Consider the following 17661-nt stretch of genomic DNA (forward strand, 5'->3'; position numbering starts at 1 on the left):
TACTCTGTCACTACCATGCAAGGTGAATTACTGTGACTTAGAAAAAAATGTGCATCACTTCCTCAAGTGATGGCATTCCTTAGTGGCATCTTTCAACAAACAAACAGAAAATGGTCTAACTGCCACACATATTTGTGATGACTGCAAGGTTAACAGCAACCTTCAGAGTTTTGCAGTTGCTCTGTGTATAACTCAAACAATTCTAACTGGCAGTCCGTTTTCCACAGAACACTAGCCATGTAGGTAACTGACACATGCATTTTTGGGGGAGGGAGGCAGGACATTTTAATAATTAAATTTAATAAGCATTTATTATGTTTTAACTGCTGGACTTACCAATACCTTTAATATTCCAATGCACACGATGGAGCTGCATGTAGGGTGATAATATTCTCTAAATTTGTATACCAAAATACAAAGAAATTTCTAGGAGCATTTAGAGAGAATTATATTTATGATCCATGGAGTGGATTTGGAGAAACACTTATTTAAGAATATAACACACCAATATCCTTAGTTAATTCTTATTAAATATTTGCCTGGAGAAATATATATACTTATGGCCAACTTTTTAAAAAAATTTGTTTTATCTCCTCTCCCCCATCTAAATTGTTTTAGACTTTTAGCATACAACTGTAGTTACCTTACAAAGTTCACAAAAGATTACAGATGAAAAATAGGGCAAAGAACCCTCCTAAAGTTTAAGATTTATCAGAGGGATTGATAGAGGGTAAATGTGTCTTCAAGATTCTACAACAGATTCTCTCAGCTTATCAAGAGTTTATCTTTCTCTTTTCTTGCTACAAACCCAGTGCATTTCCTCCTTCCTCTGAAAACATGTCTTGTCACTTGTGACTTGAATGTAGACAGAAAACCTCCTAAAAACTATCTTTGCTTCTCTTCATTGTGTGGCTTTCCTTGGCTGAGGCATCCCTCAAAAATAGAAGCGGATTGTGGGTGGCTGTGGCCTTGCTTTCTGGACTGCAAAGAGGAAGGCAGCAGAAAGGGGGTATAAAATTGGCCAAGGTACCCATATATTTCTATTTCAAACTATTGTTACCTATCACAGAATATTAATTCTAGATCCTAGAGGTCACTAAGATGATCTAATCCAACCTTCACCCTTTTATGATGAAGAAACAGCATGGTTACATGACTTGTCCAATACTCACAATAAGTTACTGTTTAAATCAGAAGTAAACCTGAGGCCTCCTATCCCATCTCCCAGTTAGTGATATTTATTCACTCAGAGCCTTCTTCAGGTGGGCTGAATTCAGTCAAACTGATCAGAATGTGGTTAAAATCAGTGAGATCCAAGTCTGGTAAATCGTCAGATTCACCTTGTGAACCCAAAAGTATCTGAGGTGGATCTCAGTCCATTTAGAAAGTTTATTTTGTCAAGGTTAAGGATGCACCCATGACACAGCCTCAGGAGGTCCTGACAACTGGCACCCAAGGTGGTTGGGGCACAGCTTGGTTTTATACATTTTAGGCAGACATGAGACATCAATGAATATGTGTAACATGTACATTGGTCTGGCTGGGCGCTGTGGCTCACGCCTGTAATCCCAGCACTTTGGGAGGCCAAGGTGGGTGGATCACAAGGTCAGGAGATCGAACCATCTTGGCTAACATGGTGAAACCCAGTCTCCACTAAAAAGACAAAAAATTAGCTGGGCATGGTGGCGGGTGCCTGTAGTCCCAGCCAGCTACTGGGGAGGCTGAGGCAGGAAAGTGGCATGAACCCGGGAGGTGGAGGTTGCAGTGAGCCGAGATTGTGCCACTGCACTCCAGCTTGAGCGACAGAGCGAGATTCTCAAAAAAAAAAAAAAAAAAGATGTACATTGGTCCGATCCAGAAAAGGCATGACAACTCAAGGCAGGGAAAGGGGCTTCCAGGTCATAGGTAGATAAGAGACAAATGGTTGCTTTCTTTTTAGTCTCTGATTAGCTTTTCACCAGATACAGAATTTGCATGTGAGAGGAAAGTAGAGGAATAGTCACTTATGCCTTAGTCTGGTTTAGTGAAACAATAGGGCAGAGGAAGCAATTAGATGGGCATTTGTCTCAGGTGAGCAGAGGGATGCCTAAATTCTGTCTGTCCTTTGTTCACAAGGAATTTCCTTATGGGCAAATTGTGAAGGAGGTATATAGCTTTTTATATTTGTAGCTATCTTATTTAAGAACAAAATGTCAGGCAGGTTTCTCTGACGCAGCTCTCAGCTTGACTTTTTCATTCGGCCTAGTGATTCCCGGGTCCTGAGATTTATTTTCCTTTCACAGCTTATATTTCTCTTACAACCATGAATTCCCATGTCTTATTCGACATTTGTGATATCTGTATCCTGGAGTTCATGTATCTCTAACCTAAAAATCTGTCCCAGTGAATCTGAGGTCATAAAAGTTGGAGAACTCTGGAGAAGACCATGCAGTTTGAAGATCATGAGATATGACACCAGTTGTCCTAGACTTGCCTTTATTCTATAAAAGGAAGTATGAAAGATGGGCATTTCTAGATAAAGGGTAGGAATGCTACTTTGACCATTCCTAGCTTGCCATTTCTATGTGACCTTATACTCAGTTAACTTTTTTTGCTGTCATATCCATTATGACAGGTAGGTTACAATGACCTTTTATTCGGGATCCAATCAAAGCCTAATTAATTTCTAGAAGGAAAGACAGTTAACTACCCAAATATAAAGGTGTCAAAGAAGTGAAGTGTATCTCTCTTCCTTATAAACAGCACATGTATTCTAAATATGAAACTTCCTTTGCAAAAATTACCACAAAGAAAGACATCAGACCTAACCGACTCCATCTTGCTTCTAACTTTAAACTGCCCTTGTTCATTCCTGGGCATAGGCTGAAGTAATCTTGGAAAGGAATTTAGTTTATAGTTTGACTCTGAAACAAAATTAATAATTGCCCTTTCCTGAAAAGACCCCCTTCCTGCCTGGGGACCAGCCTGCCTTTGCAGGACTAACAAATTAGCTACAAGATTAGAAATTACAGTTTAGGGACCATGCAGCCCCGGCTGCAAGAGTCTGAACCTCTCCAAATTGCTCCTAGAGATAACATCACTATTGTAAAACCTAAGATCAATGCTTGAGACATTTTGCAGACCCTGCACCTGATGCACCAGCTGACACCTCCCAGAACAGTAATCTGGCTCAACCATTTCTGTGATCCCGCCCAGGGACAAAAGACAGCAAGAAGAACTCACTTCGACCCTCTATGATTTCATCTCCAACCCGACCAATCAGCACTCCCCACTTCCCAAGCCCCCACCCACCAAACTATTCTTAAAAACTCTGATCTCCAAGGTTTTGGGGAGACTTGAGTGATCATAAAACTCCTGTCTCCCACACAGCCATCTCTGAATTACTCTTTCTCCATTGCAATTCTCCTGTCTTGAGATATCAGTTCTATCTAGGCAGCAGGCAAGGTAAAGCCATTGGATGGTTACAAATATACCAAGATGATACGGAGACTTTCAAGTTATTAACAATGAAAATTCAAATTATGAAAAAAAATACAGATCATGCAAAAACGAAACTTCTGATCTACACGCAGATGCAGAACCCAGAGGTAGCTTGAAACATTCGTTCAGAGGACAAAAAATTACCATGAATTCTAAAAGGATATTTTACCCTAAATAGAATATTCTATCCTATTTCTCTGTCTTCAAGGTTAGACGTTCTCACCCACTGCTTACGAGAAAAGGACAAGTAACGTTTCTATTAGAGATTAAAAAAAAGTATGTTTTAGGCACATTCTGGGGAAAATATAGCAGCTGGCCAATTATGATGAGAAAGGAATTTCTATAAAAATGAATTTTCACTGAGGTCCCTTAGGTATTTGCATGTTGCAAGGGGCAAGCGTGCAACAATGGAAAAGCCTTTCAGATCTTGCAGGTGGCAGTAAAACCAAAAAGATGAATTTTAAACATATCAACAACACTGTAGTTAAAATCTGACTTCTAATTACCAGAGGCTTCTTATGGAATTTCCCCCTCTTTTACTGTAGGCGGAAGAGAATCCAAACTGTATTAGAAATCCTGCATTTAGAGACAGTTCAGTTTCCTGGAACTTGAGGTAAGAACAGCTTTCCTAATTGGCATCTCATCAGTCAACATTATTAGCAGCTGCCGACATTATCAAGAAACCACTCTTACTGTGTTCCTACTGTGTGCAAGGGAATCACAGAATCAACCAAATCTTTAGACAGAATATAGTAGTAAGTTAAGAAGTATGAATTCTGCCATCAGATGTCCTGGCCTAAAAGCTGAACTCCATCATTTTACCAACTGTTTACATCTTGGCAAGTTACTTAACCCGTTTATGTCTCAGTTTAGTCATATGTCAAATGATGGTGAATCTATTTCTGGTATTGAATCATTCCAAGTGTTAGATCATATAATGCATGAAGATCACTCAGCAAAGCATATGTTGTATAGTAGGGACTCAACAAAAAGACACTATTAATGTGAAGAATGTGGAACCCTAATTCCGGACTTAACATTTCTGTAATATTAGATTTTAATCCAATCAAATCATATAAAAATTATTTGAACTTTTTACCATGTGCCAAATACTTGTTTGCAAGATGAAGATAAAATAAAGTAAACATGGCACTCTTTTGCCCTTAAAAAGAACCCAATATAAGTGAGGCATGAATGCACGTGAATGGTGTCACAAATCTGTGTGTGTAATCAATTGCCAAATACTCAGAAAATAAATACCTTCAAAGGAGAAGGGACTATGAAAGTTAGGGAAGGATGAGCAAATTAGTTTAATTTAGAAGTTTATACATAGAGACATATTTTAGGAGTTACAGTTTAAGCAGAAATAGAATGAGGGAAAATATATTTTAGACCCCCTGGAGATTAATTAAACAAGAGTATTTACAATAGGCCAATATATTTAAGGAACAATGAGTTGGTCCTTTTTCATAGAGCAGACTACTGTGCTTTGAAAAATACAGGAAAACACAAAGCTTGCACCCTGAGTGAATGGTGAAACTGGGGACTGGAGGCAGGTTTGAGCACAGTGTAAAGGGGAATTGCCCAGTGAAACAAGGGTCAGCCTAGGGTCTCAAGGAGCTGCCCAGCGGAGACGTTGGCACAGTGAAGTCTTACTTTGGGTGGGAGGCTAATGGATGATTTTTGATGACATTCTAACATTCAGCTTCATGGCTCTGCTGTGTTTGTCTTGGTGAGCCAAGGGGAGGCTGTCCAACTGAAGATAACAAAGAGATAATTTCTGGCCTCTGCCCTGCCAGATGTTCAAAGTGTAACTATCAGCAAGTTCCTCTCCCCATGTCAGGATCTGACTCACTCCTCAGGATCTCTCTCATAGACTGGTTGTGAGAATTCAAAGAGCTAATTCCCTTTTCAAGTACCTTATAAGTTGTCTACGGCTATGTAAATGACAGAGTAAGGAAAACAAGACAAATTTGATAACAGCTGAGAATCAATTTTGAGAACAAAGCAGAACACAAATCCAACATTCAATCCCATTGCCCTTTCTTTCCCATCTAGCCTCAACCCTATCAATACCTCCCAGTGAAGACATCTCTCTCTAGTCTCCCTTTCCATTTGTGCTAGGAAGTGTGAAGTACTTTATATGCATCATTTCAGTTAGCTGGCACAGCTTCTTCATGAAGTAGGCTTTAGTTGCATCCCACGTTATAGATCAGAAAACAAATGTCCAAGGCCACCAAGTCTATAATAAGCCAAGCCAGTCCAACCTAACACAGATTTATTTGATGCCAAAGTCTGTGCCACAGATCACTTTTCCAGTGAGTCATCAAGGTTATCCCACAGAGGTCCTGAGGGCAGGGGCCAACTGCCCACATACTGCTCCTTAAGACCTGGCTTTAGGGCAACCAGGGCTTCCCGCTGCTATCACCTTCCCTTGAGTTATTGTCATGGCCTCCAAGGGGCCTGAATTTACCTTCTTAGTTAACAATATGTCCATTTGAATAATTAGACTAGAATGTCTCACTGCCATTGAGAAAAGAGAAGCACATATTAAATGGCCCTGTGCTTATTACTGGCATGTTATGATGCCATGGAAATAGACATGATAGAAGGTCCGTGAAGCCACTAACCTGCCATGTTCCTTCAGGCAAATAGTTAACTATTTGGGGCATTATAAAATTAGATGATGTATATGGAATAAACTTATGAGCTCTAAGGCACTAAAATCCTAATTATTGTTTGTTTAACAGCAGCTGTGGTATAATGCAATAGTATAGATTAGGCTTGAATTAAAGTCACAGGGATGCCACTTCAAACAATGGGATGTTACGCAAATAAATTATATTTTCTGACCCTCAGTTTTTTAATTCTATTAAAAAGGATATAAAATACTCTTTTTACAGTGATGCTATAAAGATAATGGAAAATTTGCTTAAAACTGTACTCTACAAATCATTTTAATATATTCTAGAATTGGTTACTCTTAGCAGTTAATACATATTATTTTTTGAAATTATATAAAAAAATAAACACATTGTTAGGGTTTAACTTGTCAAATGCTTTCAGTTCTTTGGGAGGCTTTTAAGTACTCCCGTTTAAACAAATTAAATTCTTTACAAGGGCTAATCCAAGGGCTAGAGAAGACACACGGCCTGAGATGTAAAGCCCCATTGTAGTGACGCAAGTGTTAACAAGACTCAAAGAACAGATTCTATTAGTGACACAGTCCTCACTGAACAAGGGCTAGGCCAGCCCCTGTGGTTTCCCTTGGCAGGGAGCCCTAGATCTCTTTTAATCGGTCATGGCCTCTTGGCCCTTGGAAGAGCAGCTACAGAAGTTTCTTGCTGTGAGGGGTTCATATAAAGTGAGTTCTTGGAGCAAGATCAAGACCTTCTTGCAATCTGTGTTGCTTTCTCCTTTGATATTTAGCTTGAACTAGAAGTTTGCTCAATGGAGTGGCCTAGAAGCCCCTGCCCTGCATAGAGTGAATTGAAGGTGTCTCATCACTTGCCTGAAGTCTTCAGAACTTCCTGACTCTAGAAAAATAATGAGATTCACATCATTTTGAAAGGAAAGAAGTATTCTAAGAGAAAGCAGGTGGATCCCCACTGAAGAATACAGTATATGGCTTATCTTTCAAAAATGTGATAGTGGCAGAAGGCAGACAAGTCCTAGGCAGACAGGAGCAGGTCCCTAGTGAAACCCCACCTTCAAACCAAAGACAGTTTAAAGCTGAAAAGCTAGGCTACAAGTCTCAGATAAATCCACAGACTGGACTGAGAAACTCTCTTCCTGTTTGGCATGGTTTCCTCTGATTGGTCCCTACCCTTCACCTATTTTACATATACCTAACCTTCCCTAATTGTTTTTTTACACTGTTGTGCCCACCTTTGAGTGGTGCTTTTGTTTTTGCATATTCCCAAACCAATCAGCATGCACTCCCTATTCTGAGTCCATAAAAGTCCCTGGTGACCACAGGATCTCTGCTGGAGTGCAAGCCAAGCACAGCCCGGTGGGACAAGTGGGGAGGGGAAGTCCTGCAGCAAACCTGGGGCCAAGCGAGGCCAGGACAGGGGCGTCGCTGGCCAGAGGTCTCCAACTGGCAAAGTGGCTGAGAAAAATCCTGCATCAAATGGTTACTAGGTATCCTTTGTCAATCTCTGTGTTTTATGTTTCCCTGTATAACGGCCTGCTTACTTCGTCTCACATTTGCATTCTGGTCTTTCTTCTTGCAGCTGGGGCCATGAGTAGAGCCTACAAACACATGTTCTGTAAGATTTAAGTACCAGAGGATAAAGGGTTCAGAACAACTCTTTAGGGTTCAAGTGATAGAAATCCAAATCACACTGATAGGATTTGTGTGGTAGGCTGAATAATGCTGTGAGCCCTACCAAAGATGCCCATGTCTTAATTCCTACAAACATGTTATCTTATGTGGTAAAAGGTACGTTGCAAATATGATTAATTGAAGGATCATGACATGAGGAGATTATTCTGGATTAACCAAGAGGCCCAAAGCAATCTTAAGGTCTTTATAAGGAGACACAAAGGCCAGAGACAGAACAAGAAAAAACCTTACACTGATGGCTTTAAGAAGGGGCCATGATGAAATAAATGTGGGCAATCTCCAGAAGCAGAGAAAAGCAAATGTAGGGGACCAAGACCCTTCCCCACTAAAGGTTCACTGAAAAATCACTGACTTGAGGCAGATTGATTAACAGAAGAAAAGACATGTACATTTATTTAATATGTATACACAGGAGCCTTGAGAATGATGACCCAACCTCCCAATGAGGCACAGAATCTTATATACCATCTTAAAGTAGTACAGAAAGGATGTTGGCTCAGAGCATGGCTGAAAACAGGTTACACTGGTAAATCAGTTTTAGTGGCAAGACAAGTTATGGGAAGGAGAAAGGAAGAGGCTTGGCTAGCAGAGAGGGTCTTATTATGTAGGCGAAGCCTCACAAGTAGCAGCCCTCAGACAGAATAAATGCTAAATATTTATTTCAGATCTTTAAAGGTGTCAGACTCACAGTTCAACTCTCCTAGATTCAGGAAGTGCCTAGAAAATGAGGCGTGGATGCATTAATGAAAATTCTCTATAGACGCAAATTTTCCTCTACCAAAGGCAGCTTCGCAGGGCCACCTCATTCTGCTGGTACTGCAATAGCCATTTTAAAATATGTGAAAGAAATATATTTGGGGAAAATAGTTTGATTTCCTTCACAAAGAAACAGATTTTTTCAAGAGCCCCCACAAGGAACCAACTCTGCCAACAGCTTGACTTTAGCTGGGCAAAATCAGACTTCTGATCGCCAGAGCTATAGAAAGTAAACTGGGGCTGGGCGCAGTGGCTCATGCCTGTAATGTCAGCATTTTGGGAGGCCAAAGTGGGCGAATTACTTGAGGTCAGGAGTTCGAGACCAGCCTGGCCAACATGGAGAAACCCCATCTCTACTAAAAATACCAAAATTAGCCGGGCGCAGTGGTAGGCACCTGTAGTCCCAGCTACTCAGGAGGCTGAGGCAGTAGAATCGCTTGAACCTGGGAGGCGAAGGTTGCAATGAGCTGAGACCATGCCACTGCACTCCAGCCTGGGTGAATAACAAAGATTCTGTCTCAAAATAAATAAATAAATAAATAAAAATAAAATAAAAAATTAAAAAAAGTAAATTGGTGTTGTTTTGAGCCACTAAGTTCTTGGTAATTTGTTACAGCGGCAATCAGAAACTGATATACTAACTGGAAAAGGGAGATTTATGTGCTCACATAACTGAAAGCTGTTTGTTACATCAGGTAACTAGTCAGGCTTGAGCAGGGCTCCCCCTAGGGTGTAGTGGGTACTAGGAATGTCAGGTGATGGACAGGTGGTTGTCACACTGCCTCTCTAAAATAATAATTAGTTGCAGCTAGCGCCAACATAAAGCAGTTCCCCAATAGATAAACACACATGAAATAGGTAATTGGCAGCTATCAGGAATTGGGTGAGTGGCCTCAAGCTTGTGCATTAAGAGGCAAAATAGTGGAGTATAACTTTCCAGGAGCATTCCACCGGAAAAGGGAAGAATGCCTCAGGTGAGCATGCGTACAACTCCAGTAAGCACACTCTGCAGGCTCACCTCCCAGGCACTAGTAGGCCACCGCACATGTGGGTGGCTCACCCTAAAGGAAGAATCAAGGGAAAAGTACAAAACAGTGGAAGTCAGTCACATATAAAATCCTAGGTTCAAGGTCAAATGGGGCACTTAATTTCCAAGATGCCTACTTGGGCCTCTTCCAAGTGTTCTTTCCTTTCTTTCATTCCTTCTCTAAAGCTTTCTAATAAATGTCCACTCCTGCTCTGCTCTGACACATGCCTCAGTGTTTTTTTTTGTTTTTTTTTTTTTTTTTTTTTTTTTTTAGATGGAGCCTCATTCTGTTGCCTGGCTGGAGGGCACGGGCACAATCTTGGCTCACTCTGCCTCCCAGGTTCAAGTGATTCTCCTGCCTCAGCCTCCCAAGTAGCTGGGACTACAGGTGCGCCACCACCACTCCCAGCTAATTTTTGTATTTTTAGTAGAGACAGCATTTCACCATGTTGGCCAGGATGGTCTCAATCTCTTGACCTTGTGATCCACCCGCCTTGGCCTCCCAAAGTGCTGGGATTACAAATGTAAGCCATCACACCCGGCCTAGTCTCTTTTTCTACCTTATGCCCCTCAGTAGAATTCTTTTTTCTGAGGAGGCAAGAATTGAGGTTGCTGCAGACCTGTACAGATTCACCACAGGTAAAGTGAATAACTTCCACCACTAACACCGTGAGTACCTTATTCAGGTATGGCTGGATTCAAATTTGCACAAGATATCGCCAAAAAGCTTTCTCTGTATCTTAATTCTGTTTTCTCTGACAGGCATTCTCCACAGAGAAGCCTAGAACCTCTACGATGACTTTCTTATAAATGTAAGCCCTCTGTAAATGTAATGTTTCTTTCTTTGCAACATGTACAAAAGTCCTAATAATAATTTTAATTGACCAAATTTCAGTCATGTGTCCATTTATCACTGTGGAGGAGGAGGGTTTGATATGGTAATTGTGAGTTCTGGGTCAGCATATTACAGAATATACTTTACCATATCACAGTTGTGTCCTTATACATGGTCTAGCTCCTAGTATAAAACAAATTATTCTCCAGCCTGAGCAGATCTCACAGCTTCATACTACGGGAAACTGAAGGGTCATGAAAAAGTAAATGAAAATCAGGTGATGACAGAAAAAATAAGGGAAGTGCAAGAAGTAAATGGAAGAGGGACATTAACGGGGCCTTGAAAAGAGCATGCATTTTCATTAATAATTTTTGATGTGTCAGCATGCTGTTATTGAGCTAATGGAATTCCTTGTATATGTGGTTTACGGACAATACTGTGCAGGGACATTTGTAAAACAACTCAAGACAGTGGGTACTGAGTGGCAAAAGGTAGGTACTGATTCTCAGAGGTTAGGACTTCTGCAGAGGGAGAGATCCTTCCACAGAACTTAGAGGTAGTGCCCACTAGAGAACTTAGAGGAAAATTCCTGGGGAAGTGAATACAGAGTGGAGCTTCAAAGGATGGGGAGAATATAAGAAATAGAGTCAAGGATGGAGGGATATTTAGATAGGAGTAATAGGCCAGGCATGGTATAGCTCATGCTTGTAATCTCACCATTTGTGGGAGGTAAAGGCAGGAAGATCCCTTGAACCCAGGAGTTTCAGACCAGTCTGGGTAACAAATAACACAAAATGAACAAAATTAGCTGGACTTGGTGGCATGTACCTATAGTCCCAGCTACTCAGGAGGTTGAGGTGGGAGGATCACTTGAGCCTGGGAATTTGAATCTGCAATGAGGCAATGAGAGTGAGCTGAGATTGCCCCACTGCACTCCAGACTGGGTGACAGGGGGAGACCCTGTCTCAAAAAAAACAAAAACAAAACAAAAACAAAAAAATACAAATAAAAGGAGGTATAAATAACAGAACTTGTAGTATACAAGCTTAGATTGGCTGGGAGATTAACAGTGGTGGGAGAATGAAGAAAAAACAGAAAAGTAGGTGAGACAATACAGAAAAATGATAACTAGATAAGGAATGAGGATTAAAAACAGGAGAAGTAAAGAGAATAAAGGAGACAAAAACCACAAACACATTTTTAGATGTTCCCAAATTTCAGATGTTCATGTCCATGTTGGTCTCAGAAATCCTGGCTCTGCCAAATAGTTGAGCACTCCTTCTGGGTTTACCAGGTGAGATGTGGGAAGACTCTCCCAAGCTGACCTGGTTGTGATGTCTCAAATCATAGTTCAGAGTGCAGTAAGATCTATCTGCAAGTCTAAGTATCACCAAGTGAAATGAGACCATTGAAACAGGGGAGGGATCTGTAAATTCATTCAGTGATTGATGGTAGAGTTTCTGTATCAGATAACATTTCCTTTGAAATTTTCTACTACTTTTTTATAGTAAAATGTCTAATATTTAAATACTGGCCATGACAGTGAAATTTTCTTCTGGACCCAAATGAAATAAGGTAAGAGAGGGTTTTTTGCTTTGTCTGTATACTGGTTACTAATGCATTTAACAAATTAGTTACTGTTTTTGAGATTCACCTGTAGTCTAATTATCAAAATTTACATCAGTAAAGCAAGACAAAACAAAGACTGTACCTATAATACATCTCCTCCATGATAACCAAACACCACAATATGGTCTTGTCAGGAGTTTTGCATTGTGGCAATTAAGCTAAAATGAAACTATGTTTCTCAGAATTCCCTCCCTGTAGGCTCTGTTAGGATTACTCACAAAAGAAGTTGCGTATGATTTGGAAGACAAATATAAAGGAATAGTGATGTTTACACTTGGAAATCTGGTGTGGAGTCAAGCAATATTGCAGTTCATGTACACTGTTACACATCTGCTGGTTCAATATGAAGAGAAAGACCCTCAAACTATACAAGGGTATTTGGGATTTTAACCATATGGGTGGTTGAACCATGTAGTATGGGAATTCATTTATTCACTTATGCACTGTCTGAGTTAAATAATTTTTACTGATTACCTACTCAGGGAAAGACACTGTGTTCGGGTCTCATGGGAAGAAGGGGAAGAGTACCAGGATGTCCTTGACACAGTTCCTGGCTTCATGTTCCTTACCGTCCAACAGAAGAGAAAAATGAACGTCCCTGGAACAAAATGATAAATACTAGGTCTAAGTCTTATGAAACATACAGACCATGAAGTACAGGATTTCATTATTGGTTTTTTTCTTGCAATTAATTTGTATGAAGAACCCACCATATGCCTGTTGCTGTCTCACAGGTCTGGGCTCCTAAGGGTGTGAATCTAAGGAAGGCAGGACGGTCACCTTCAAATTGCCGAGATGCTATGAGGTGATGAAGCAAAGCCTCCGTCTGAGTGAAGCTCCCTGAAAAGGGAACATGTGAACTGGGGAAGGATTTTGATAGGCAAAAGTGGAAGAGAGAACACCTCAAATAGAAGGACTGACCAAAGTAAAGGTTAAGTATAAGACAGGGCTGTGCACAGTACAAGCTGAAAGCAGAAGAGGCAAAAACTGTATGTCTCACTTACATATGGAATCTAAAAAAGTCATAGAAGCAGAAAGTAGAATGATGGTTACTAGGAACTAGAAGGAAGGAGGAATAGGGACGTGTAGGTCAAAGATTACAAACTTTTAATAATAAGATGAGTTATGATGCAGGGAGCTTATAGCATGGTGATTGTAGTTAATAAAACTTTTGTTTACTTGAAATTTGTCAAGAGAATGGATTTTAAGTGTTCTTACCACTACACACATACATAACATGGTAATTGCGGTAATGGATGTATTAACTAATTTGATTGTGATGATCATTTTATAATGTATAAGTATCCCAAATCATCCCATTGTACTCCTTGAATATATACAATTTTTATTTGTCAACTGCACCTACATAAAGCTGAAAAAAAATAGAAGATTTAAAATATAGCAGCAAGAAAAGGAGATTGGTGTAAGAAAATGAGGGGGCATTAAGGTCCCGGTTTTTGCCTTTACAAAGTGATTTCAGTTGATGTTCTTCTATATGTTTAATAATGACATTTTAATAGTCTTAGGAACCCTATGTGATTTGATCTAGGTAATGACTCTCAGTAAGGTTTAATCTAAATAATGACTCACCCTCAGGCTCCTAGACTGGCCAGTGGAAAATAGTTCCTCATTTACTTCAGTGCCTTCAAGCCAAACTGTCTCCTCCCAGGATAGGAGACTTTTCTGCGGGGAGACAATTGTTTAGGATGTCACATTAACTCCATATGTCTGGGCCACATTTGAATGAGGAAAGGCAGAAAGAAGTACAATTTCTGCGATGAGTACAAGACTTTGCTATGAACCAACAGGAATGAAGGAAAAAGTTCTGCTGCATCTCCTTTCAAAAGATGAGACTGTCTGTTTTCTCTCAATTTGGCCAGTCTGTAGATGGGTACATGTCCTTGTCTGGGTAGGTCGTTCTTGAGAGCGTTTACAAATTCTCCATCCTATCACATTTTAATTCAAAACCTGATTAACTCAGCTAATTTGCTCTCAGTGGTAAGACGGGAAAATTCTAAAACCCTAACTTTAATATATAAATTCACAATAGTGATCATTAATCTCAGAAACTACCAACTCAGGAAAAAATAACATCATAAGGAGACAAGCTTCTAAATAATATTTTTCTTCTTTTGTTTTATTGAATATTGAGTATAAACTTTTGGGGAGAAAATCTGAACATAAAGATCAACTTGAAAATGAACATAAAATCATGCACAGTTCCTCCACCTAAAAATAACATCCATAGACATTTTTGTGTAGATGAGTTCCTGTAACATCTATCTATACACATATTTCCTAATAAAAATACTTCAATACTATGCTGTAGTATTTCTAACTTTTTTTTTTTTTTTTTTGAGATGGAGTCTCACCCCACTGTCAGGCTGGAGTGCAGTGGCACCATCTCGGCTCACTGCAACCTCCGCCTGCCGGGCCCAAGCAATTCCCCTGCTTCAGCCTCCGGAGTAGCTGGGACTACAGGCATGTGTCACCACGCCCGGCTAACTTTTTTTGTATTTTAGTAGAAATGGGGTTTTACCACCTTGGCCAGCATGGTCTCGATCTCCTAACCTTGTGATCCACCCGCCTCGGCCTCCCAAAGTGCTGGGATTACTTGCATGAGCCACCACGCCCGGACTATTTCTAACTTTTTTAACAGATTAAAATTGACATATTACCACATTAATGACTTTACTTCTACAGAATTGGGCATGCATTCAAATAAATTAAGTTTAAATATGAACTGTCAGATAAATAGGATAGTTTCACACTTTGAAAGCTGTAGCAGGTTAGGTGGCAATAGTGCCTCACTCACCTTGACTTATTTCTCCACATCTCCCTGGGATAACGGCATCAAGAAGTCTTTCCTCGGGTATAACAACCCTATTTTAATGACACAACCTTTGATGAGCAATATCTTTCATCATTTTCAGGAAAAGATAGAGACAAACAAATGACAAGCAAATGTCTGAGACAAACAAATGACAAACAAAGAACAAAAAGGAATGAAACTCAAGTAGCTTTAAACAGCAAACTCCTGGAGGAATAAAGGGGATGCCAGATAAGAAACAAATCCTTTTATTGCACTATTATCTTTCTTAAATGTAGTTGCTCTCTTCATGAATACTCTCTTTGTCTGGGGACATTAGAAGAAGAACCACAGCTCTAAAAGGCTGGCTGCCAGAGAGATTATTAGAGGGAACATTGCTGGTGCTAGACATTAACTTCGCACTCAAATAGCCCATGATTAAAAATAATGCTTAAAATTTATGGGACTTCCTCTCATGTGGAAGCTACCCTACTAGGCTACAGATTTTAATGTCATTTGGGTTTTGCTTTATATGAGAGTAATAGCTACATTCCTGCAAAGTTGGGGGTGATTTAGATTTTGAAAACTGAATTCTATTTAAAATGCACTGTGATAACTCAATCTTTGAAGGAACCCTGCAGTCTTTGATTCTGTGAATAACCATGACTCTCAAAACCTTGTTGAATTATTTTTGCAAGTTCAGATTTTCATATCTCTGAAGAGGGGTCAATGGTTTTATCTCAGGTCAATTTTGTTTTTTAATATTTATGGGACTCTTTGTTTTAAATGGTGAATCTTTGTTTATTTTTGCCGGATACTAGGTTGATTTCCTGAAATGTGATTATTTTCAGTTGGCTTCTTTATTAGTGTCATGCTGAATGTTTCATATATGAAAAATATTATGGTATATTATATTTGAGGAAAGTGGAGGGAAAATGGGCTAATTAACACATAATATTTATCATGGCCTGAGAACAGAACAAAAACTCTGTTATAATTACAGTAGAATTACCCTATTTCCAGTAATAGAATTACTTCTCTTCCAGAAGAAGAGGAGATGTTCATATAAAAAATACATCAGGGACACTTGCAGGGGATTAAGAACTGACTATGCAAAGGCATGCACTGAAGTCATTGACATTTACATTATATTTGCTTCTGGTGGAAAAATAGGATAAATTTAAAAGAATACAAAAGGATAAAAAAAGAATGCAAGTCGTTCAGCGAAGATACTTTATTTGTTAAATTAGCTATTTATAAACTGGCAGTCACATTTATCTGTAGAACAAACTTTAAAACAGAGGAAACAGGCCGGGCGCGGTGGCTCACGCCTGTAATCCCAGCACTTTGGGAGGCCGAGGCGGGCGGATCACGAGGTCAAGAGATCGAGACCATCCTGGCTAACACGGTGAAACCCCGTCTCTACTAAAAAATACAAAAAATTAGCCGGGCGTGGTGGCGGGCGCCTATAGTCCCAGCTACTCGGGAGGCTGAGGCAGGAGAATGGCGTGAACCTGGGAGGCGGAGCTTGCAGTGAGCCGAGATTGCGCCACTGCACTCCAGCCTGGGTGACAAAGCGAGACTCCGTCTCAAAAAAAAAAAAAAAAAAAAAAAAAAAACCACAGAGGAAACAATTTTAGTTTTACTTTACTATTAGTTTGGAATTGTGCTACCATAAGTATCAGATTTCCACTGAAACGGGTTTCATTTTCCACCCTCCCATTATGAAAAATGTAAAGTATACGTAATAGCATGAAGTTCTAACAAAGCCTGCTTCATTATGTTTCCACATTCAATTCATGCAACTACTAAATTCTCCCAGGAAATGTTCTCAAGATACTATGGTCCACATCCATCATTATGTGCTGAAAAAGCAGGAAATATGCCTATTAAAGAAAACATTTGTGTGGACAATACATTCCCCAGCAGCAATACTTATAATAACACCGCCCCCACCGCCACCACCCCTGACACACACACACACACACACACACACACAGCAGCTGCATTCAAGAAGAAAAAGATGAGCTGCTGGCTAAGAGTCGGTTGCAGTTGTGCCCAAGGTCATGTGTCCTTCCTTCCTTTCTGCATGATTTGCATTGTCAGCTACCAGAGGAAGACAAGAGCTGGTAGCAACAGACTTTTTACATTTACTGTGAGACACTAACATGCACCCAGCTGACATGTTTGAAGCTAAACCTGCATCCAGATCGATTGTGAGTCTTCCCTGACTCCCCCAGCCTATGTGAAATCCCTTAATACTGTGCTTCTCTCCTTTAACCCACTCATAACAGTAACAAATGTACATTTAGTATTATGAATATTCTATTACTTCTGTCTCCAGTCTATCCTATAAGCTCTGTGAGTTTAGGGATCTTGTATTTTGTTCACCTTTGTGAACCCTGTCAGTCAGAGGACTGATAGGGGCTGTAAAGGCAAATGCTGGGAATAATCAATTGCTTCAAGACAAGAGAGCTTGGACTCTGGGAGTCTAGCATGAAGACAGGGTCAGAACAGAGCAGGGGGTCTATACCACGTCCTCAAACAGGACAGCTGACTGAACATTTTAGCCTAGAAGCTGGGCTTGTGCGTAATGAGGATAGAGATGAAGGGACTTAGCCTTCAGCCTGTACCTGTCCACCTCCAGTGTTCTCACTCAGTCAAATGAGTACTACAGTGGGCAAAAGACGTAAATCAACATCTTATCAAAGAGAAACAAATAGCCAATACACCTATGAAAAAGTACTTAAAGTTACATTAGTCTTTAGAAAAAAGTG

The sequence above is a fragment of the Gorilla gorilla genome, chromosome 8 (assembly GCF_029281585.2).
Source record: "Gorilla gorilla gorilla isolate KB3781 chromosome 8, NHGRI_mGorGor1-v2.1_pri, whole genome shotgun sequence".
Taxonomy (NCBI): domain Eukaryota; kingdom Metazoa; phylum Chordata; class Mammalia; order Primates; family Hominidae; genus Gorilla; species Gorilla gorilla.